At 43.6% G+C, this 23,214-nt stretch overlaps 14 non-coding genes across 14 annotated transcripts; 6 read left to right on the top strand and 8 right to left on the bottom strand.

The window, feature by feature from the left end:
- Window positions 1-2,175: 2,175 nt before the first annotated feature.
- Window positions 2,176-2,247, bottom strand: trnaw-cca (transfer RNA tryptophan (anticodon CCA)). The gene has a single exon. It is a non-coding gene; the product is annotated as a tRNA-Trp (tRNA).
- Window positions 2,248-9,149: 6,902 nt separating this feature from the next.
- trnaw-cca (transfer RNA tryptophan (anticodon CCA)) lies at window positions 9,150-9,221 on the bottom strand. Its single transcript has one exon. It is a non-coding gene; the product is annotated as a tRNA-Trp (tRNA).
- A 1,173-nt stretch (window positions 9,222-10,394) lies between these two features.
- trnak-uuu (transfer RNA lysine (anticodon UUU)) lies at window positions 10,395-10,467 on the top strand. The gene has a single exon. It is a non-coding gene; the product is annotated as a tRNA-Lys (tRNA).
- Window positions 10,468-11,073: 606 nt separating this feature from the next.
- trnaw-cca (transfer RNA tryptophan (anticodon CCA)) lies at window positions 11,074-11,145 on the bottom strand. The gene has a single exon. It is a non-coding gene; the product is annotated as a tRNA-Trp (tRNA).
- A 1,173-nt stretch (window positions 11,146-12,318) lies between these two features.
- On the top strand, window positions 12,319-12,391 carry trnak-uuu (transfer RNA lysine (anticodon UUU)). Its single transcript has one exon. It is a non-coding gene; the product is annotated as a tRNA-Lys (tRNA).
- A 606-nt stretch (window positions 12,392-12,997) lies between these two features.
- Window positions 12,998-13,069, bottom strand: trnaw-cca (transfer RNA tryptophan (anticodon CCA)). Its single transcript has one exon. It is a non-coding gene; the product is annotated as a tRNA-Trp (tRNA).
- Window positions 13,070-14,243: 1,174 nt separating this feature from the next.
- Window positions 14,244-14,316, top strand: trnak-uuu (transfer RNA lysine (anticodon UUU)). The gene has a single exon. It is a non-coding gene; the product is annotated as a tRNA-Lys (tRNA).
- Window positions 14,317-14,922: 606 nt separating this feature from the next.
- Window positions 14,923-14,994, bottom strand: trnaw-cca (transfer RNA tryptophan (anticodon CCA)). The gene has a single exon. It is a non-coding gene; the product is annotated as a tRNA-Trp (tRNA).
- A 1,173-nt stretch (window positions 14,995-16,167) lies between these two features.
- On the top strand, window positions 16,168-16,240 carry trnak-uuu (transfer RNA lysine (anticodon UUU)). Its single transcript has one exon. It is a non-coding gene; the product is annotated as a tRNA-Lys (tRNA).
- A 606-nt stretch (window positions 16,241-16,846) lies between these two features.
- trnaw-cca (transfer RNA tryptophan (anticodon CCA)) lies at window positions 16,847-16,918 on the bottom strand. The gene has a single exon. It is a non-coding gene; the product is annotated as a tRNA-Trp (tRNA).
- A 1,171-nt stretch (window positions 16,919-18,089) lies between these two features.
- On the top strand, window positions 18,090-18,162 carry trnak-uuu (transfer RNA lysine (anticodon UUU)). The gene has a single exon. It is a non-coding gene; the product is annotated as a tRNA-Lys (tRNA).
- Window positions 18,163-20,691: 2,529 nt separating this feature from the next.
- On the bottom strand, window positions 20,692-20,763 carry trnaw-cca (transfer RNA tryptophan (anticodon CCA)). Its single transcript has one exon. It is a non-coding gene; the product is annotated as a tRNA-Trp (tRNA).
- Window positions 20,764-21,936: 1,173 nt separating this feature from the next.
- On the top strand, window positions 21,937-22,009 carry trnak-uuu (transfer RNA lysine (anticodon UUU)). The gene has a single exon. It is a non-coding gene; the product is annotated as a tRNA-Lys (tRNA).
- A 606-nt stretch (window positions 22,010-22,615) lies between these two features.
- trnaw-cca (transfer RNA tryptophan (anticodon CCA)) lies at window positions 22,616-22,687 on the bottom strand. The gene has a single exon. It is a non-coding gene; the product is annotated as a tRNA-Trp (tRNA).
- Window positions 22,688-23,214: the final 527 nt, after the last annotated feature.

Below are 23,214 nucleotides of genomic sequence, written 5' to 3'. Positions count from 1 at the left end.
ACACGGAGAGATTTACCTAGCGCGCTGTTTTTTCTGAGAGAGAGTTTGTTGGATGGTTCTGAAGGAGTACTTTTCCCCGGTCGGATTATTCCTCATAGACACTAACAATTCACCTCTCGTTCCGTTGCTCGAGCTCCCGGATTTGTCATCAATACCAGTGAGGCCGAGCCAATCTCTCCCGTGCATCATTTCACACACTGCAATAACATTAACTCTGGACAATCATACACGCACTTACACACCCGCATACACCATACACATTGTTTTTATTTGTATATATTTTGTATATATTGGTTTGGGTGCACCTTGTTTGTTTGTTTGTTGGTTTGTTTGGTTTAATACACTTTGTTTTGGTTTATACATAGTTATTGTGTCGCGTCTTTACTTGTCCTGTCTTGATTGCGCAATACCGGAAGTGTTGTTTAAAAACCCGTATTTTGATTCTCGACCCCGTAGCAAGGTAACTATTTTAATAAATCCAAGTGTTACAAAGTTGTCATTGTTCATGATTCAAAGGTTTATTTCATCTCTGTCTGTATTTTGCAGCATTGCCCATAGAGGGTTGCAGAGGGTGCTCTCTAAACTGTTTTGCTAAGGTAAAACGTGAGCGTGGTTCCTATCTGAAGCCTAAAAATCCTAACTTTAGCCAATCACTGATACAATGAGGATTCCCAGTACAGATTCGAATGCAGAAAAAGTCCTCACTTGCAAAATATGCATGAAATCTGGTCATTTTGTTTGATTCTATGATTCGTTTTACATACTGCACAGTAAAGCAAAGACAAAGGCTTGTTTTGAAAAGGAGGTTAAGTCTGGCAAGGGCGACTACCTGAAGCCATGAAAATCATGAAATGAGACGGGGCAAAATTCTATTTGATCACGGGCCCACGCTGAGTGCGTGCACGTCGTCTAATCGTGGCCGAGTGGTAAAGGTGCCTGCTGATTACGTCTGTTATTATATGGGCGGAAGAAAGGCATGTTACAACTCCACTCTGATCTGGAGTCAGACACACTACCGTTGCACCACTAGGTCCTACACGGCCAGCAGTGCATGTGGCATCACATTTTCTCTCAAGGACAAGTAATGGGTGGCATCTATTGCTCTAGGCTTCTGCCATCTGGGATAGGGCTTTTTTGTGCAAAAGACAAAGCAAAAGCTGATTGCATAACCTGTCTGATTTTCCACAGGTAGACATCTATCCATGGAGCTCAAGCAAGGTAGCTCTATTCCTCCCACAGAAGTGAACGAACACTGGCATTTTGATTTGCAAGAATTGAATCATTTTCTGAGTAGCCGTGGAACATTTGCCTGATGTTTGCTTCCACACAAGTGTGACTTTTTATATGTGGGATGTTTCACTCTACCGACTTACCGTGCTCTGTGAAGCATGGTATAGCACTGTGGTACTTCATTCATGGTCCTATCATGCTGCATGCCAATGGAGACAATCTTAGCTTGATAGTCAAGTTCCTGTGCCGGAGCATCTCAGATACGAGTTTGTGGCAATATGCGAGAGTGGAAGGTTCTATGGCTGTGGCGCAGTGGCTTAGTTGGTTAAGGTGCCTGTCTAGTAAACAGGAGATCCTGGGTGGGAGTCCCAGCAGTGTCTCTCACTGTGCACTTCTGTTGCTATGCAGGTCAGACTGGTTTCTGTGGAAAAAAATTTATCTTTGCTTTATCTTTAATCTTGCCAAGTATTTCCATAATTTACCAGTGGATACTTTCTCTTAGGAGATTGTCTTATGTTCAGAAAGGTCACCAGGAGATGGTATTGCCACAGGTCTTCTTATCTACAGATGAATAAAATACAAACCCCTCACCTTAGAAGGAAACTTGAAGCTTCAAACATTTCCATATCTTACCTAGGATAAGCTAGGATCCTGTCTGTCAGATCAGCTGAATCTTCTATTATGATGGCATCTAAAGACGCCTTATCAGGCCCTAACCTTTCTCAGCACGCAAAGCCGGCCGAGAATGGGAAACATGTTATAGCAGGCTGAGGATGTCTGCCTAGTAATTAGGTCGGTGAGCTGTTACCTGAGCGCTGTCATCTTTTGTCAAGAGGTTGACACAAGCATGCATGGTCATCCTAGGGATTGGATGTAATTAAAAATTCTGCCCACAAACCTTCTCGGAAAAGCCAGCAACACCAGCCGCCACACACAGACAGCTCATGACCTCGACGTGATTTGAACACGCAACCTTCTGATCTGGAATCAGACGCGCTACCGTTGCGCCACGAGGTCCTACATGGCGAGCAGTGCATGTGGCAGCACATTTTCTCTCAAGGACAAGTCACGCGCGTCATCTATTGCTCCAGGCTTCTGGAATCTGGGATAGGGCTTTTTTTGTGCAAAGGACAAAGCAAAAGCTGATTGCATAACCTGTCTGATTCCCCCGTCCATGGATATCAAGAGGGTTTTTCATGATCAAATAGCACTCCTCAGCTCAGTGTGTGAGTGTGAAGCTTGGACAACTTGGACCTGAGTCTTGTCTTATAGACTGGAAAGCATATGATTATGGAGCAGTGTGGGACAATCTTTGGGATTATTTCACAACAGTCGTTGTGTCAGATGATGGGCATTCAGTGGCAAAGGTGGTATTAATCTCCATCTTCCGAGTTACACGGAGCCACGAATGCCCAAGGTTGCACTACACACTGGACTTCAACGTATATAAATATATCTATATGTATATATGAAAATACATCACTGAAAGCTCCCTTGTGCCAGTTTTCTATGAAAGCATACAGTGATAAATTGCTGAAAGCCGATGCGGATGTCTTTGTCTGGTCCAGAGTGGACGATCCATTTGATCCGGGAAGTATGCTGGAAAAGTGTGTGTGCAAAACTGTTGAAAATGTAATGAACAGTGTCGACTGCAAACCAATCTTGACCGAGTTGGTTGTATTTCTCAGTCGATAGCGCACTGGTCTTTTGATCTCAGGGTCCATGGCTTTAGTCCATGTTTGTAAATAAAGTAGACTTGAAAATGAGTCATGTGGTCTCCTTGTCTAGAAGGCCAACCTTCGTCGATAATGCTGATCTCTTTAAAGTTATTCACATACCATAGGCATATAAGACATTCACTTATCCTAGATAATTCAATTCAATTCAATTCAATTTTATTTGTATAGCGCTTTTAGCAATTTTCATTGCCGCAAAGCAGCTTTACACAGTCAAAAGAATTATTTAAGTTTGTATGAAATGTGAATTTGTATGAATCCAAATGTTCAGTTTGTCCCTGGTGAGCAAGCCGAGGGCGACAGTGGCAAGGAAAAACTCCCTGAGATGATAATAGGAAGAAACCTTGAGAGGAACCAGACTCAACAGGGAACCCATCCTCATTTGGGTGAAACAGAAAGCAGTAAATGATCTGCATTTATACAGTGTGTAGGGTGGGAGGCAGTTCAGCTATAATAGCTGATGTTAATTGATGTTAATATGGAGTCCAGGTAGTTATTGAAGACCCAGGTAGACTTGTAAGAAGTTCCAGTCATGAACTATCGAACTGTCAAGTCCCCAGTGAAACAGTTGCCAACACCAGTCAAGGCCAGAACTATTTTCTAGGTAGAGAGAATCATTCCCAGACACCAGACGCATCCCAGAGAGACACACGGGGCATCCATGTGACGAGATCTTCAGCCAGAAGCGGGGCACCAGGATGGGTCAGACAGGTCCGGAGGGCAGAGGGAGTCTGGATCACTGGCAGCTCAGGAACGACATGTGTAGCTCGACAGAGAGAGAGAGAAAGAGTGAAAGGGGGAGACAGGAGGAGAGAGGAAAAAGAAAGAGGGGGGGAAGAGAAGAAGAGGAGAGATGGCAGTTAGGTATGGTCACAGTCACACAATGTATAATGTGAATGTATATTAACTGTAGAGTGCAAGCAGAGACTCCGGCAGGACTAACTATGACAGCATAACTAAAAGGGAGAGCCAGAAGGAAACACAAACATGAGGGCTTCCTGACATGTAAAGCAAACAATCACCTCACCGTCAGCAAACCTGAGTGATCAATGAGAGTGAGGAAGACAGCATCCAAACATACCAGTTCATCATAATACTCTACGTCCATGAGTCCCCCAGATCTGCTCCTTTACCTATGGCAAATCTATTTATAAAAATGCTTGGCTAAATAAATAGGTTTTTAGCCTGGACTTAAACACTGAGACTGTGTCTGAGTCCCGAACACTATTTGGAAGACTATTCCATAACTTTGGGGCTTTGTAAGAAAAAGCTCTGCCCCCAGCTGTATTTTTCATAATACGCGGTACTGACAAGCAGCCTGCATCCTTTGATCGGAGTAGGCGTGGCGGATCGTAAGACACTAGCAGTTCGCTCAGGTACTGCGGCGCGAGACCATTTAATGCTTTATATGTCAAGAGTAGTATTTTAAAATCAATGCGAAATTTCACAGGGAGCCAATGGAGTGAAGATAAGATAGGGGTGATGTGCTCATATCTTCTGGTTCTGGTGAGGACTCTCGCTGCTGGATTCTGGACTAGCTGAAGCTTATTTATGCATCTAGCTGAACAACCAGACAGTAAGGCATTACAATAGTCCAACCTAGAGGTGATAAAAGCATGAACTAGTTTTTCTGCGTCGTTTAGCGACAATAAATTTCTTATTCTGGCAATATTTCTGAGGTGAAAGAATGCTATCCTGGTAATATTATCTACATGTGCTTCAAATGAAAGGCTGGAATCAATAATCACACCAAGGTCTTTCACTGTTGCATTTGATGGAACAGAAAGGCCATCTAAAGTTACGGTGTGATCTAAAATTTTACTCCTAGCTGTATGCGGTCCTATGACTAGAACTTCTGTCTTATCCGGATTTAGCAGAAGGAAGTTAATTAGCATCCAATTTCTTATGTCCTGCACACATTGCTCAATTTTAGTAAGCTGTTTTTTCTCATCAGGTTTTGCTGAGACATATAACTGTGTATCGTCAGCATAACAATGAAAACTAATACCATGCTTACGGATTATGTTGCCCAGAGGAAGCATGTAAAGGGAAAAAAGCAGTGGACCTAAAACTGAACCCTGCGGAACAACAAACTCCACTAGAGAACATGCAGAATAATCACCATTAAAGTCTACATACTGATAACGATGGGTCAGATAGGATCTGAGCCAGGAGAGGGCTGTACCCTTAATTCCCACTACATTTTCTAATCTGTGAAGAAGAATAGCGTGATCAACGGTGTCAAAAGCTGCACTGAGGTCAAGTAGTACAAGCATAGTTACACAACCCTGATCAGAGGCCAATAGAATGTCATTTACTACTTTAACGAGCGCTGTCTCTGTACTGTGATGAGGCCTAAATCCTGACTGATACAGTTCATGTATGCCATTTCTATGTATATATGAGCATAGCTGCTCCGCTACTATCTTTTTCAGAATCTTAGAGATAAAGGGGAGGTTTGATATTGGTCTGTAACTGGACAGCTGACAGGGGTCGAGGTCAGGTTTCTTAATTATTGGTTTGATAACTGCTAATTTAAAAGATTTTGGAACATATCCAATGCTGAGTGAAGAATTAATTATTCTCAACAGGGGTTCTATTATTGCTGGTACTATCTGTTTAAGAAAATGTGTCGGTACAGGATCTAATATACAGGTTGATGAATTTGAAGAAGAGATGAGTGAAATTAGCTCATTCTCTTCAAGGGGAGTAAAGTATTCTAGGTTCTGATCTGACATGGCTAGATTAACATCTGCATCAATTACATTGTTCGGTTTCAAAACCTCAATTTTATGCCTAATATTTACAATTTTATTATTAAAAAAGTTCATAAAGTCCTCACTATTGCATGATGTTGTTGTGGAGATTTCTGCAGTGGTCTTATTTCTGGTTAATTTGGCTACAGCATTAAATAAGAATCTAGGATTATTTTTGTTATTTTCTATAAGAGTGGAGAGATATGTTGATCTAGCTACACTAAGAGCTTTTCTATAGTTCAGGATGCTCTCCTTCCATGCTATTTGAAATACTAGTAATTTAGTTTGATGCCATTTACGTTCTAATTTCCGAGCGGTCTGTTTTAAAGTGCGCGTGTGATCTTTATACCAGGGAGCAAGTTTCTTATCTCTAATAATTTTTCTTTTGACTGGAGCTACATTATCTAAGGTATAGCGAAATGTCGACTCTAAATATTCAGTCGCCTGATCGAGTTCTGTGGGGTCAGACGGTGATCTAATCGAAGTTGGGAACTCTGGGAGATTACTGATAAAACTCTGTTTGGTAGTTGATGTGAATGTACGTTTCATACGGTAGCGCGGCGCTGTGTGTACATTATTATTGTGACACACTTGAATTGAGACAAGATAGTGATCTGAGATAACTTCAGATAGTGGTATTGTGAATAAATTTCTTATACTTAATCCAAATAATATTATTAAATCTAAAGTGTGACCTGCTTTATGAGTGGGTCCTACTACACACTGATTTACTCCTACCGAGTCCAGTATAGACATAAATGCAGTTCTCAGAGGGTCTTCTGGGTTTTCAAAATGAATATTAAAATCTCCAGCAATTAACACTTTGTCTACAGAAACGACTAGATTTGAAAGGAAATCTGCAAATTCACTAAGAAATTCCGAGTACGGCCTTGGAGGTCTGTAAATGACAATTAGCGGGATCGACTGAGCTGACTTAATATAGTTAAATACACTTATGTTACTATAAAGAATTTCAAATGAATTAAATTTGTGTCCGTGTTTTTGTACAATAGTCAAATTATCATTGTGAATAACTGCGACGCCTCCTCCTCTACCAGTTAACCGAGGCTGGTGTATGTAGCTGTATCCAGGAGGACTAGCTTCATTTAGAGCTACATACTCGTCCTGTTTAATCCAAGTTTCTGTTAAACAGAGTATATCAAACTCCTGATCTGTGATAATTTCATTACCTATAACTGCTTTAGATGCGAGAGATCTAATATTTAACAGTCCTAGCTTCAGATCAGAGGTGCCGGCTGCGCATTCAGTCTGATCCAAGTTTGTGGTCTTTATGTTAATTAAATTACTAAAACAGACTTTCTGAGTCTTTCTAAATTTGTTTTTAGCTCGGGGAACAGACACAGTCTCAATAGACCCTGGGTGACGACTCTATGCAGCTAGCAGACGGTTGGTTTAGCCTGTCTGTCTGCTCCCTGGCCTGGGCTCTGGATTGTCACCGATTAACTAGGCCTTTTCTAAGACTATGAGCTATACTACAAGAAATGAGAGCAGCACCTTCCCGAGTGGGATGGACACCGTCCCGCCCTAACAGGCCAGCTTTGCCCTTAAAGGTCTTCCAATTATCAATGAAGCCCACGTTGTTTTCGGAGCACCACCTGGACATCCAGCGGTTCAGCGACCATAACCTGCTGTAAGTTATGTCACCACGTCTCATTGGGATGGGACCAGAGCATGCTACTTCATCGGACATCGCCTTCGCTAATTTAAACACCTCTATAAAGTTATTCTTACTAACCTCTGACTGACGAAGGCGTATATCGTTAGCTCCAGCATGTACTACTATCTTTGAGAACCTGTGCTGTCCTACAGCCCTAAGATTACCTGCTATGTCCGGTGCTCTGGCTCCCGGGATACACCTAACCACTGCCGCTGGCGCCCCTAAAGGTCTAGCTAATTTCACGTGTCTCATTATAGAGTCTCCTATAACCAGAGCTCTTTCAGGTTTCTCAGTGGGTGCATCACTGAGGAGAGCAAACCTGTTGGACACGTGAAGCGCAGAAGAGGTGTGCTCCGGTGGGCTAGCCTTAGCGTTAGCTTTGGCTGAACGAGTATGCCGCCGAGTCGTCACCCACTCGCCCCGCTGTGAGGGCTCTAATGCCGGAGTCGGGGGCTGGTTATCTCCGCCTGTGGCACCCAGACTGTCCGCTACAGGAATAACACTGCTCTTACACTCTCTAACCCTCTCTAAAGTCTGGATGCGCTCCTCTAACGCTGATATCTTCTCCGTCAGAGTGCTCACTAACACACACCTATCACAAATAAAATTATTACTAACGACGGAGGAAGAATGTCTAAACATCCTGCACTCTACACACTAAACGAGCTGAATGTTAGACATGATAACGTACCTGAGTCGGAGTTGTAGTTGTTTGGAGCTGAATTCCGTTTGTTGTTTAAGACATTAAGATAAGACTTTAGAGGCAGGGCTGTTCAGAAGAGTGATCCTGGTAACAACTTTCACTGGATGTGATGGTCAGAATCCTCTTGTTAGGGAACGAAATGTTGAAAACATGGCAGTTAAACAAAAATCTTAACGGTTCGATTGATCTCGGCTTAAATTCTTGAACATGTTATCAGCCAGTGTGAAGGTTTAAAATTCTGGTGGCCAACCTCACCACTTGAAAGGGTTCACAAGTGCTTTGTTTCTTCACATGTGTCAAACAATGGACGAGCGTTGGGAAAGGATGCCTCGAAGTGCTTTTTGGGAGCGATGGCACCCTTTTCAGAGCCAGAATAGCTCAGTCGGTAGACCATCAGACTTTTAATCTGAGGGTCCAGGGTTCAAGTCGCTGTTCAGGCGTTACCTTCTATTAGTGCTTAGGAAGAAGAGCGTTTGGCGCAAGTTGTTCAAAGCAATTAAAAATCCCAGCTTGGATTAAGAAATTCTCAAGAGCAGAACGTTGGAAATTGCTGACTCCTTGCCAAGTATTTCCATAATTTACCAGTGGATACTTTCTCTTAGGAGATTGTCTTATGTTCAGGAAGGTCACCAGGAGATGGTATTGCCACAGGTCTTCTTATCTACAGATGAATAAAATACAAACCCCTCACCTTAGAAGGAAACTTGAAGCTTCAAACATTTCCATTTCTTACCTAGGATAAACTAGGATCCTGTCTGTCAGACCAGCTGAATCTTCTATTATGATGGCATCTAAAGACGCCTTATCAGGCCCTAACTTTTCTCAGCACGCACAGCCGGCCGAGAATGGGGAAACATGTTATAGCAGGCTGAGGATGTCTGCCTAGTAATTAGGTCGGTGAGCTGTTACCTGAGCGCTGTCATCTTTTGTCAAGAGGTTGACACAAGCATGCATGGTCATCCTAGGGATTGGATGTAATTAAAAATTCTGCCCACAAACCTTCTCGGAAAAGCCAGCAACACCAGCCACCACACACAGACAGCTCATGACCTCGACATGATTTGAACACGCAACCTTCTGATCTGGAGTCAGACGCGCTACCGTTGCGCCACGAGGTCCTACATGGCCAGCAGTGCATGTGGCAGCACATTTTCTCTCAAGGACAAGTCACGCGCGTCATCTATTGCTCCAGGCTTCTGGAATCTGGGATAGGGCTTTTTTTGTGCAAAGGACAAAGCAAAAGCTGATTGCATAACCTGTCTGATTCCCCCGTCCATGGATATCAAGAGGGTTTTTCATGATCAAATAGCACTCCTCAGCTCAGTGTGTGAGTGTGAAACTTGGACAACTTGGACCTGAGTCTTATCTCATAGACTGGAAAGCATATGAGTATGGAGCAGTGTGGGACAATCTTTGGGATTATTTCACAACAGTCTTTGTGTCAGATGATGGGCATTCAGTGGCAAAGGTGGTATTAATCTCCATCTTCCGAGTTACACGGAGCCACGAATGCCCGAGATTGCACTACACACTGGACTTCAACGTATATAAATATATCTATATGTATATATGAAAATACATCACTGAAAGCTCCCTTGTGCCCGTTTTCTATGAAAGCATACAGTGATAAATTGCTGAAAGCCGATGCGGATGTCTTTGTCTGGTCCAGAGTGGACGATCCATTTGATCAGGGAAGTATGCTGGAAAAGTGTGTGTGCAAAACTGTTTAAAATGTAATGAACAGTGTCGACTGCAAACCAATCTTGACCGAGTTGGTTGTATTTCTCAGTCGATAGCGCACTGGTCTTTTGATCTCAGGGTCCATGGCTTTAGTCCATGTTTGTAAATAAAGTAGACTTGAAAATGAGTCATGTGGTCTCCTTGTCTAGAAGGCCAACCTTCGTCGATAATGCTGATCTCTTTAAAGTTATTCACATACCATAGGCATATAAGACATTCACTTATCCTAGATAAGACTTTAGAGGCAGGCCTGTTCAGAAGAGTGATCCTGGTAACAACTTTCACTGGATGTGATGGTCAGAATCCTCTTGTTAGGGAACGAAATGTTGAAAACATGGCAGTTAAACAAAAATCTTAACGGTTCGATTGATCTCGGCTTAAATACTGGGACATGTTATCAGCCAGTGTGAAGGTTTAAAATTCTGGTGGCCAACCTCACCACTTGAAAGGGTTCACAAGTGCTTTGTTTCTTCACATGTGTCAAACAATGGACGAGCGTTGGGAAAGGATGCCTCAAACTGCTTTTTGGGAGCGATGGCACCTTTTGCAGAGCCTGGATAGCTCAGTCGGTAGAGCATCAGACTTTTAATCTGAGGGTCCAGGGTTCAAGTCCCTGTTCAGGCGTTACCTTCTATTGGTGCTTAGGAAGAAGAGCGTTTGGCGCAAGTTGTTCAAAGCGATTAAGAGGCCCAGCTTGGATTAAGAAATTCTCAAGAGCAGAACGTTGGAAATTGCTGACTCCTTGCCAAGTATTTCCATAATTTACCAGTGGATACTTTCTCTTAGGAGATTGTCTTATGTTCAGGAAGGTCACCAGGAGATGGTATTGCCACAGGTCTTCTTATCTACAGATGAATAAAATACAAACCCCTCACCTTAGAAGGAAACTTGAAGCTTCAAACATTTCCATTTCTTACCTAGGATAAACTAGGATCCTGTCTGTCAGACCAGCTGAATCTTCTATTATGATGGCATCTAAAGACGCCTTATCAGGCCCTAACTTTTCTCAGCACGCACAGCCGGCCGACAATGGGGAAACATGTTATAGCAGGCTGAGGATGTCTGCCTAGTAATTAGGTCGGTGAGCTGTTACCTGAGCGCTGTCATCTTTTGTCAAGAGGTTGACACAAACATGCATGGTCATCCTAGGGATTGGATGTAATTTAAAATTCTGCCCACGAACCTTCTCGGAAAAGCCAGCAACACCAGCCGCCACACACAGACAGCTCATGACCTCGACGTGATTTGAACACGCAACCTTCTGATCTGGAGTCAGACGCGCTACCGTTGCGCCACGAGGTCCTACATGGCGAGCGGTGCATGTGGCAGCACATTTTCTCTCAAGGACAAGTCACGCGCGTCATCTATTGCTCCAGGCTTCTGGAATCTGGGATAGGGCTTTTTTTGTGCAAAGGACAAAGCAAAAGCTGATTGCATAACCTGTCTGATTCCCCCGTCCATGGATATCAAGAGGGTTTTTCATGATCAAATAGCACTCCTCAGCTCAGTGTGTGAGTGTGAAACTTGGACAACTTGAACCTGAGTCTTGTCTCATAGACTGGAAAGCATATGAGTATGGAGCAGTGTGGGACAATCTTTGGGATTATTTCACAACAGTCTTTGTGTCAGATGATGGGCATTCAGTGGCAAAGGTGGTATTAATCTCCATCTTCCGAGTTACACGGAGCCACGAATGCCCGAGATTGCACTACACACTGGACTTCAACGTATATAAATATATCTATATGTATATATGAAAATACATCACTGAAAGCTCCCTTGTGCCCGTTTTCTATGAAAGCATACAGTGATAAATTGCTGAAAGCCGATGCGGATGTCTTTGTCTGGTCCAGAGTGGACGATCCATTTGATCAGGGAAGTATGCTGGAAAAGTGTGTGTGCAAAACTGTTTAAAATGTAATGAACAGTGTCGACTGCAAACCAATCTTGACCGAGTTGGTTGTATTTCTCAGTCGATAGCGCACTGGTCTTTTGATCTCAGGGTCCATGGCTTTAGTCCATGTTTGTAAATAAAGAAGACTTGAAAATGAGTCATGTGGTCTCCTTGTCTAGAAGGCCAACCTTCGTCGATAATGCTGATCTCTTTAAAGTTATTCACATACCATAGGCATATAAGACATTCACTTATCCTAGATAAGACTTTAGAGGCAGGCCTGTTCAGAAGAGTGATCCTGGTAACAACTTTCACTGGATGTGATGGTCAGAATCCTCTTGTTAGGGAACGAAATGTTGAAAACATGGCAGTTAAACAAAAATCTTAACGGTTCGATTGATCTCGGCTTAAATACTGGGACATGTTATCAGCCAGTGTGAAGGTTTAAAATTCTGGTGGCCAACCTCACCACTTGAAAGGGTTCACAAGTGCTTTGTTTCTTCACATGTGTCAAACAATGGACGAGCGTTGGGAAAGGATGCCTCAAACTGCTTTTTGGGAGCGATGGCACCTTTATCAGAGCCTGGATAGCTCAGTCGGTAGAGCATCAGACTTTTAATCTGAGGGTCCAGGGTTCAAGTCCCTGTTCAGGCGTTACCTTCTATTGGTGCTTAGGAAGAAGAGCGTTTGGCGCAAGTTGTTCAAAGCGATTAAGAGGCCCAGCTTGGATTAAGAAATTCTCAAGAGCAGAACGTTGGAAATTGCTGACTCCTTGCCAAGTATTTCCATAATTTACCAGTGGATACTTTCTCTTAGGAGATTGTCTTATGTTCAGGAAGGTCACCAGGAGATTGTATTGCCACAGGTCTTCTTATCTACAGATGAATAAAATACAAACCCCTCACCTTAGAAGGAAACTTGAAGCTTCAAACATTTCCATTTCTTACCTAGGATAAACTAGGATCCTGTCTGTCAGACCAGCTGAATCTTCTATTATGATGGCATCTAAAGACGCCTTATCAGGCCCTAACTTTTCTCAGCACGCACAGCCGGCCGACAATAGGGAAACATGTTATAGCAGGCTGAGGATGTCTGCCTAGTAATTAGGTCGGTGAGCTGTTACCTGAGCGCTGTCATCTTTTGTCAAGAGGTTGACACAAGCATGCATGGTCATCCTAGGGATTGGATGTAATTTAAAATTCTGCCCACAAACCTTCTCGGAAAAGCCAGCAACACCAGCCGCCACACACAGACAGCTCATGACCTCGACGTGATTTGAACACGCAACCTTCTGATCTGGAGTCAGACGCGCTACCGTTGCGCCACGAGGTCCTACATGGCCAGCAGTGCATGTGGCAGCACATTTTCTCTCAAGGACAAGTCACGCGCGTCATCTATTGCTCCAGGCTTCTGGAATCTGGGATAGGGCTTTTTTTTGTGCAAAGGACAAAGCAAAAGCTGATTGCATAACCTGTCTGATTCCCCCGTCCATGGATATCAAGAGGGTTTTTCATGATCAAATAGCACTCCTCAGCTCAGTGTGTGAGTGTGAAGCTTGGACAACTTGGACCTGAGTCTTGTCTCATAGACTGGAAAGCATATGAGTATGGAGCAGTGTGGGACAATCTTTGGGATTATTTCACAACAGTCTTTGTGTCAGATGATGGGCATTCAGTGGCAAAGGTGGTATTAATCTCCATCTTCCGAGTTACATGGAGCCACGAATGCCCAAGATTGCACTACACACTGGACTTCAACGTATATAAAAATATCTATATGTATATATGAAAATACATCACTGAAAGCTCCCTTGTGCCCGTTTTCTATGAAAGCATACAGTGATAAATTGCTGAAAGCCGATGCGGATGTCTTTGTCTGGTCCAGAGTGGACGATCCATTTGATCAGGGAAGTATGCTGGAAAAGTGTGTGTGCAAAACTGTTGAAAATGTAATGAACAGTGTCGACTGCAAATCAATCTTGACCGAGTTGGTTGTATTTCTCAGTCGATAGCGCACTGGTCTTTTGATCTCAGGGTCCATGGCTTTAGTCCATGTTTGTAAATAAAGTAGACTTGAAAATGAGTCATGTGGTCTCCTTGTCTAGAAGGCCAACCTTCGTCGATAATGCTGATCTCTTTAAAGTTATTCACATACCATAGGCATATAAGACATTCACTTATCCTAGATAAGACTTTAGAGGCAGGGCTGTTCAGAAGAGTGATCCTGGTAACAACTTTCACTGGATGTGATGGTCAGAATCCTCTTGTTAGGGAACGAAATGTTGAAAACATGGCAGTTAAACAAAAATCTTAACGGTTCGATTGATCTCGGCTTAAATACTGGGACATGTTATCCGCCAGTGTGAAGGTTTAAAATTCTGGTGGCCAACCTCACCACTTGAAAGGGTTCACAAGTGCTTTGTTTCTTCACATGTGTCAAACAATGGACGAGCGTTGGGAAAGGATGCCTCAAACTGCTTTTTGGGAGCGATGGCACCTTTTGCAGAGCCTGGATAGCTCAGTCGGTAGAGCATCAGACTTTTAATCTGAGGGTCCAGGGTTCAAGTCCCTGTTCAGGCGTTACCTTCTATTGGTGCTTAGGAAGAAGAGCGTTTGGCGCAAGTTGTTCAAAGCGATTAAGAGGCCCAGCTTGGATTAAGAAATTCTCAAGAGCAGAACGTTGGAAATTGCTGACTCCTTGCCAAGTATTTCCATAATTTACCAGTGGATACTTTCTCTTAGGAGATTGTCTTATGTTCAGGAAGGTCACCAGGAGATGGTATTGCCACAGGTCTTCTTATCTACAGATGAATAAAATACAAACCCCTCACCTTAGAAGGAAACTTGAAGTATCAAACATTTCCATTTCTTACCTAGGATAAACTAGGATCCTGTCTGTCAGACCAGCTGAATCTTCTATTATGATGGCATCTAAAGACGCCTTATCAGGCCCTAACTTTTCTCAGCACGCACAGCCGGCCGACAATGGGGAAACATGTTATAGCAGGCTGAGGATGTCTGCCTAGTAATTAGGTCGGTGAGCTGTTACCTGAGCGCTGTCATCTTTTGTCAAGAGGTTGACACAAACATGCATGGTCATCCTAGGGATTGGATGCAATTTAAAATTCTGCCTACGAACCTTCTCGGAAAAGCCAGTAACACCAGCCGCCACACACAGACAGCTCATGACCTCGACGTGATTTGAACACGCAACCTTCTGATCTGGAGTCAGACGCGCTACCGTTGCGCCACGAGGTCCTACATGGCGAGCGGTGCATGTGGCAGCACATTTTCTCTCAAGGACAAGTCACGCGCGTCATCTATTGCTCCAGGCTTCTGGAATCTGGGATAGGGCTTTTTTTGTGCAAAGGACAAAGCAAAAGCTGATTGCATAACCTGTCTGATTCCCCCGTCCATGGATATCAAGAGGGTTTTTCATGATCAAATAGCACTCCTCAGCTCAGTGTGTGAGTGTGAAACTTGGACAACTTGAACCTGAGTCTTATCTCATAGACTGGAAAGCATATGAGTATGGAGCAGTGTGGGACAATCTTTGGGATTATTTCACAACAGTCTTTGTGTCAGATGATGGGCATTCAGTGGCAAAGGTGGTATTAATCTCCATCTTCCGAGTTACACGGAGCCACGAATGCCCAAGATTGCACTACACACTGGACTTCAACGTATATAAATATATCTATATGTATATATGAAAATACATCACTGAAAGCTCCCTTGTGCCCGTTTTCTATGAAAGCATACAGTGATAAATTGCTGAAAGCCGATGCGGATGTCTTTGTCTGGTCCAGAGTGGACGATCCATTTGATCAGGGAAGTATGCTGGAAAAGTGTGTGTGCAAAACTGTTTAAAATGTAATGAACAGTGTCGACTGCAAACCAATCTTGACCGAGTTGGTTGTATTTCTCAGTCGATAGCGCACTGGTCTTTTGATCTCAGGGTCCATGGCTTTAGTCCATGTTTGTAAATAAAGTAGACTTGAAAATGAGTCATGTGGTCTCCTTGTCTAGAAGGCCAACCTTCGTCGATAATGCTGATCTCTTTAAAATTATTCACATACCATAGGCATATAAGACATTCACTTATCCTAGATAAGACTTTAGAGGCAGGGCTGTTCAGAAGAGTGATCCTGGTAACAACTTTCACTGGATGTGATGGTCAGAATCCTCTTGTTAGGGAACGAAATGTTGAAACCATGGCAGTTAAACAAAAATCTTAACGGTTCGATTGATCTCGGCTTAAATACTGGGACATGTTATCCGCCAGTGTGAAGGTTTAAAATTCTGGTGGCCAACCTCACCACTTGAAAGGGTTCACAAGTGCTTTGTTTCTTCACATGTGTCAAACAATGGACGAGCGTTGGGAAAGGATGCCTCAAACTGCTTTTTGGGAGCGATGGCACCTTTTGCAGAGCCTGGATAGCTCAGTCGGTAGAGCATCAGACTTTTAATCTGAGGGTCCAGGGTTCAAGTCCCTGTTCAGGCGTTACCTTCTATTGGTGCTTAGGAAGAAGAGCGTTTGCCGCAAGTTGTTCAAAGCGATTAAGAGGCCCAGCTTGGATTAAGAAATTCTCAAGAGCAGAACGTTGGAAATTGCTGACTCCTTGCCAAGTATTTCCATAATTTACCAGTGGATACTTTCTCTTAGGAGATTGTCTTATGTTCAGGAAGGTCACCAGGAGATGGTATTGCCACAGGTCTTCTTATCTACAGATGAATAAAATACAAAGCCCTCACCTTAGAAGGAAACTTGAAGTATCAAACATTTCCATTTCTTACCTAGGATAAACTAGGATCCTGTCTGTCAGACCAGCTGAATCTTCTATTATGATGGCATCTAAAGACGCCTTATCAGCCCCTAACTTTTCTCAGCATGCACAGCCGGCCGACAATGGGGAAACATGTTATAGCAGGCTGAGGATGTCTGCCTAGTAATTAGGTCGGTGAGCTGTTACCTGAGCGCTGTCATCTTTTGTCAAGAGGTTGACACAAACATGCATGGTCATCCTAGGGATTGGATATAATTTAAAATTCTGCCTACGAACCTTCTCGGAAAAGCCAGCAACACCAGCCGCCACACACAGACAGCTCATGACCTCGACGTGATTTGAACACGCAACCTTCTGATCTGGAGTCAGACGCGCTACCGTTGCGCCACGAGGTCCTACATGGCGAGCGGTGCATGTGGCAGCACATTTTCTCTCAAGGACAAGTCACGCGCGTCATCTATTGCTCCAGGCTTCTGGAATCTGGGATAGGGCTTTTTTTGTGCAAAGGACAAAGCAAAAGCTGATTGCATAACCTGTCTGATTCCCCCGTCCATGGATATCAAGAGGGTTTTTCATGATCAAATAGCACTCCTCAGCTCAGTGTGTGAGTGTGAAACTTGGACAACTTGAACCTGAGTCTTGTCTCATAGACTGGAAAGCATATGAGTATGGAGCAGTGTGGGACAATCTTTGGGATTATTTCACAACAGTCTTTGTGTCAGATGATGGGCATTCAGTGGCAAAGGTGGTATTAATCTCCATCTTCCGAGTTACACGGAGCCACGAATGCCCAAGATTGCACTACACACTGGACTTCAACGTATATAAATATATCTATATGTATATATGAAAATACATCACTGAAAGCTCCCTTGTGCCCGTTTTCTATGAAAGCACACAGTGATAAATTGCTGAAAGCCGATGCGGATGTCTTTGTCTGGTCCAGAGTGGACGATCCATTTGATCAGGGAAGTATGCTGGAAAAGTGTGTGTGCAAAACTGTTTAAAATGTAATGAACAGTGTCGACTGCAAACCAATCTTGACCGAGTTGGTTGTATTTCTCAGTCGATAGCGCACTGGTCTTTTGATCTCAGGGTCCATGGCTTTAGTCCATGTTTGTAAATAAAGTAGACTTGAAAATGAGTCATGTGGTCTCCTTGTCTACAAGGCCAACCTTCGTCGATAATGCTGATCTCTTTAAAGTTATTCACATACCATAGGCATATAAGACATTCACTTATCCTAGATAAGACTTTAGAGGCAGGGCTGTTCAGAAGAGTGATCCTGGTAACAACTTTCACTGGATGTGATGGTCAGAATCCTCCTTAGGGAACGAAATGTTGAAAACATGGCAGTTAAACAAAAATCTTAACGGTTCGATTGATCTCGGCTTAAATACTGGGACATGTTATCAGCCAGTGTGAAGGTTTAAAATTCTGGTGGCCAACCTCACCACTTGAAAGGGTTCACAAGTGCTTTGTTTCTTCACATGTGTCAAACAATGGACGAGCGTTGGGAAAGGATGCCTCAAACTGCTTTTTGGGAGCGATGGCACCTTTTGCAGAGCCTGGATAGCTCAGTCGGTAGAGCATCAGACTTTTAATCTGAGGGTCCAGGGTTCAAGTCCCTGTTCAGGCGTTACCTTCTATTGGTGCTTAGGAAGAAGAGCGTTTGCCGCAAGTTGTTCAAAGCGATTAAGAGGCCCAGCTTGGATTAAGAAATTCTCAAGAGCAGAACGTTGGAAATTGCTGACTCCTTGCCAAGTATTTCCATAATTTACCAGTGGATACTTTCTCTTAGGAGATTGTCTTATGTTCAGGAAGGTCACCAGGAGATGGTATTGCCACAGGTCTTCTTATCTACAGATGAATAAAATACAAACCCCTCACCTTAGAAGGAAACTTGAAGCTTCAAACATTTCCATTTCTTACCTAGGATAAACTAGGATCCTGTCTGTCAGACCAGCTGAATCTTCTATTATGATGGCATCTAAAGACGCCTTATCAGGCCCTAACTTTTCTCAGCACGCACAGCCGGCCGACAATAGGGAAACATGTTATAGCAGGTTGAGGATGCCTGCCTAGTAATTAGGTCGGTGAGCTGTTACCTGAGCGCTGTCATCTTTTGTCAAGAGGTTGACACAAACATGCATGGTCATCCTAGGGATTGGATGTAATTTAAAATTCTGCCCACGAACCTTCTCGGAAAAGCCAGCAACACCAGCCGCCACACACAGACAGCTCATGACCTCGACATGATTTGAACACGCAATCTTCTGATGTGGAGTCTGACGCGCTACCGTTGCGCCACGAGGTCCTACATGGCGAGCGGTGCATGTGGCAGCACATTTTCTCTCAAGGACAAGTCACGCGCGTCATCTATTGCTCCAGGCTTCTGGAATCTGGGATAGGGCTTTTTTTGTGCAAAGGACAAAGCAAAAGCTGATTGCATAACCTGTCTGATTCCCCCGTCCATGGATATCAAGAGGGTTTTTCATGATCAAATAGCACTCCTCAGCTCAGTGTGTGAGTGTGAAACTTGGACAACTTGAACCTGAGTCTTATCTCATAGACTGGAAAGCATATGAGTATGGAGCAGTGTGGGACAATCTTTGGGATTATTTCACAACAGTCTTTGTGTCAGATGATGGGCATTCAGTGGCAAAGGTGGTATTAATCTCCATCTTCCGAGTTACACGGAGCCACGAATGCCCGAGATTGCACTACACACTGGACTTCAACGTATATAAATATATCTATATGTATATATGAAAATACATCACTGAAAGCTCCCTTGTGCCCGTTTTCTATGAAAGCATACAGTGATAAATTGCTGAAAGCCGATGCGGATGTCTTTGTCTGGTCCAGAGTGGACGATCCATTTGATCAGGGAAGTATGCTGGAAAAGTGTGTGTGCAAAACTGTTGAAAATGTAATGAACAGTGTCGACTGCAAACCAATCTTGACCGAGTTGGTTGTATTTCTCAGTCGATAGCGCACTGGTCTTTTGATCTCAGGGTCCATGGCTTTAGTCCATGTTTGTAAATAAAGTAGACTTGAAAATGAGTCATGTGGTCTCCTTGTCTAGAAGGCCAACCTTCGTCGATAATGCTGATCTCTTTAAAGTTATTCACATACCATAGGCATATAAGACATTCACTTATCCTAGATAAGACTTTAGAGGCAGGGCTGTTCAGAAGAGTGATCCTGGTAACAACTTTCACTGGATGTGATGGTCAGAATCCTCTTGTTAGGGAACGAAATGTTGAAAACATGGCAGTTAAACAAAAATCTTAACGGTTCGATTGATCTCGGCTTAAATACTGGGACATGTTATCAGCCAGTGTGAAGGTTTAAAATTCTGGTGGCCAACCTTACCACTTGAAAGGGTTCACAAGTGCTTTGTTTCTTCACATGTGTCAAACAATGGACGAGCGTTGGGAAAGGATGCCTCAAACTGCTTTTTGGGAGCGATGGCACCTTTTGCAGAGCCTGGATAGCTCAGTCGGTAGAGCATCAGACTTTTAATCTGAGGGTCCTGGTTCAAGTCCCTGTTCAGGCGTTACCTTCTATTGGTGCTTAGGAAGAAGAGCGTTTGGCGCAAGTTGTTCAAAGCGATTAAAAATCCCAGCTTGGATTAAGAAATTCTCAAGAGCAGAACGTTGGAAATTGCTGACTCCTTGCCAAGTATTTCCATAATTTACCAGTGGATACTTTCTCTTAGGAGATTGTCTTATGTTCAGGAAGGTCACCAGGAGATGGTATTGCCACAGGTCTTCTTATCTACAGATGAATAAAATACAAACCCCTCACCTTAGAAGGAAACTTGAAGCTTCAAACATTTCCATTTCTTACCTAGGATAAACTAGGATTCTGTCTGTCAGACCAGCTGAATCTTCTATTATGATGGCATCTAAAGACGCCTTATCAGGCCCTAACTTTTCTCAGCACGCACAGCCGGCCGAGAATGGGGAAACATGTTATAGCAGGCTGAGGATGTCTGCCTAGTAATTAGGTCGGTGAGCTGTTACCTGAGCGCTGTCATCTTTTGTCAAGAGGTTGACACAAACATGCATGGTCATCCTAGAGATTGGATGTAATTTAAAATTCTGCCCACGAACCTTTTCGGAAAAGCCAGCAACACCAGCCGCCACACACAGACAGCTCATGACCTCGACATGATTTGAACACGCAACCTTCTGATCTGGAGTCAGACGCGCTACCGTTGCGCCACGAGGTCCTACATGGCGAGCGGTGCATGTGGCAGCACATTTTCTCTCAAGGACAAGTCACGCGCGTCATCTATTGCTCCAGGCTTCTGGAATCTGGGATAGGGCTTTTTTTGTGCAAAGGACAAAGCAAAAGCTGATTGCATAACCTGTCTGATTCCCCCGTCCATGGATATCAAGAGGGTTTTTCATGATCAAATAGCACTCCTCAGCTCAGTGTGTGAGTGTGAAACTTGGACAACTTGAACCTGAGTCTTATCTCATAGACTGGAAAGCATATGAGTATGGAGCAGTGTGGGACAATCTTTGGGATTATTTCACAACAGTCTTTGTGTCAGATGATGGGCATTCAGTGGCAAAGGTGGTATTAATCTCCATCTTCCGAGTTACACGGAGCCACGAATGCCCGAGATTGCACTACACACTGGACTTCAACGTATATAAATATATCTATATGTATATATGAAAATACATCACTGAAAGCTCCCTTGTGCCCGTTTTCTATGAAAGCATACAGTGATAAATTGCTGAAAGCCGATGCGGATGTCTTTGTCTGGTCCAGAGTGGACGATCCATTTGATCAGGGAAGTATGCTGGAAAAGTGTGTGTGCAAAACTGTTTAAAATGTAATGAACAGTGTCGACTGCAAACCAATCTTGACCGAGTTGGTTGTATTTCTCAGTCGATAGCGCACTGGTCTTTTGATCTCAGGGTCCATGGCTTTAGTCCATGTTTGTAAATAAAGTAGACTTGAAAATGAGTCATGTGGTCTCCTTGTCTAGAAGGCCAACCTTCGTCGATAATGCTGATCTCTTTAAAGTTATTCACATACCATAGGCATATAAGACATTCACTTATCCTAGATAAGACTTTAGAGGCAGGGCTGTTCAGAAGAGTGATCCTGGTAACAACTTTCACTGGATGTGATGGTCAGAATCCTCTTGTTAGGGAACGAAATGTTGAAAACATGGCAGTTAAACAAAAATCTTAACGGTTCGATTGATCTCGGCTTAAATACTGGGACATGTTATCCGCCAGTGTGAAGGTTTAAAATTCTGGTGGCCAACCTCACCACTTGAAAGGGTTCACAAGTGCTTTGTTTCTTCACATGTGTCAAACAATGGACGAGCGTTGGGAAAGGATGCCTCAAACTGCTTTTTGGGAGCGATGGCACCTTTTGCAGAGCCTGGATAGCTCAGTCGGTAGAGCATCAGACTTTTAATCTGAGGGTCCAGGGTTCAAGTCCCTGTTCAGGCGTTACCTTCTATTGGTGCTTAGGAAGAAGAGCGTTTGGCGCAAGTTGTTCAAAGCGATTAAGAGGCCCAGCTTGGATTAAGAAATTCTCAAGAGCAGAACGTTGGAAATTGCTGACTCCTTGCCAAGTATTTCCATAATTTACCAGTGGATACTTTCTCTTAGGAGATTGTCTTATGTTCAGGAAGGTCACCAGGAGATGGTATTGCCACAGGTCTTCTTATCTACAGATGAATAAAATACCAACCCCTCACCTTAGAAGGAAACTTGAAGCTTCAAACATTTCCATTTCTTACCTAGGATAAACTAGGATCCTGTCTGTCAGACCAGCTGAATCTTCTATTATGATGGCATCTAAAGACGCCTTATCAGGCCCTAACTTTTCTCAGCACGCACAGCCGGCCGACAATAGGGAAACATGTTATAGCAGGCTGAGGATGTCTGCCTAGTAATTAGGTCGGTGAGCTGTTACCTGAGCGCTGTCATCTTTTGTCAAGAGGTTGACACAAACATGCATGGTCATCCTAGGGATTGGATGTAATTTAAAATTCTGCCCACGAACCTTCTCGGAAAAGCCAGCAACACCAGCCGCCACACACAGACAGCTCATGACCTCGACGTGATTTGAACACGCAACCTTCTGATCTGGAGTCAGACGCGCTACCGTTGCGCCACGAGGTCCTACATGGCGAGCGGTGCATGTGGCAGCACATTTTCTCTCAAGGACAAGTCACGCGCGTCATCTATTGCTCCAGGCTTCTGGAATCTGGGATAGGGCTTTTTTTTGTGCAAAGGACAAAGCAAAAGCTGATTGCATAACCTGTCTGATTCCCCCGTCCATGGATATCAAGAGGGTTTTTCATGATCAAATAGCACTCCTCAGCTCAGTGTGTGAGTGTGAAGCTTGGACAACTTGGACCTGAGTCTTGTCTCATAGACTGGAAAGCATATGAGTATGGAGCAGTGTGGGACAATCTTTGGGATTATTTCACAACAGTCTTTGTGTCAGATGATGGGCATTCAGTGGCAAAGGTGGTATTAATCTCCATCTTCCGAGTTACATGGAGCCACGAATGCCCAAGATTGCACTACACACTGGACTTCAATGTATATAAATATATCTATATGTATATATGAAAATACATCACTGAAAGCTCCCTTGTGCCCGTTTTCTATGAAAGCATACAGTGATAAATTGCTGAAAGCCG

This window comes from Clarias gariepinus, chromosome 5, assembly GCF_024256425.1.
Source record: "Clarias gariepinus isolate MV-2021 ecotype Netherlands chromosome 5, CGAR_prim_01v2, whole genome shotgun sequence".
Lineage (NCBI taxonomy): Eukaryota > Metazoa > Chordata > Actinopteri > Siluriformes > Clariidae > Clarias > Clarias gariepinus.
This window is presented reverse-complemented; position numbering and strand designations above follow the sequence as displayed.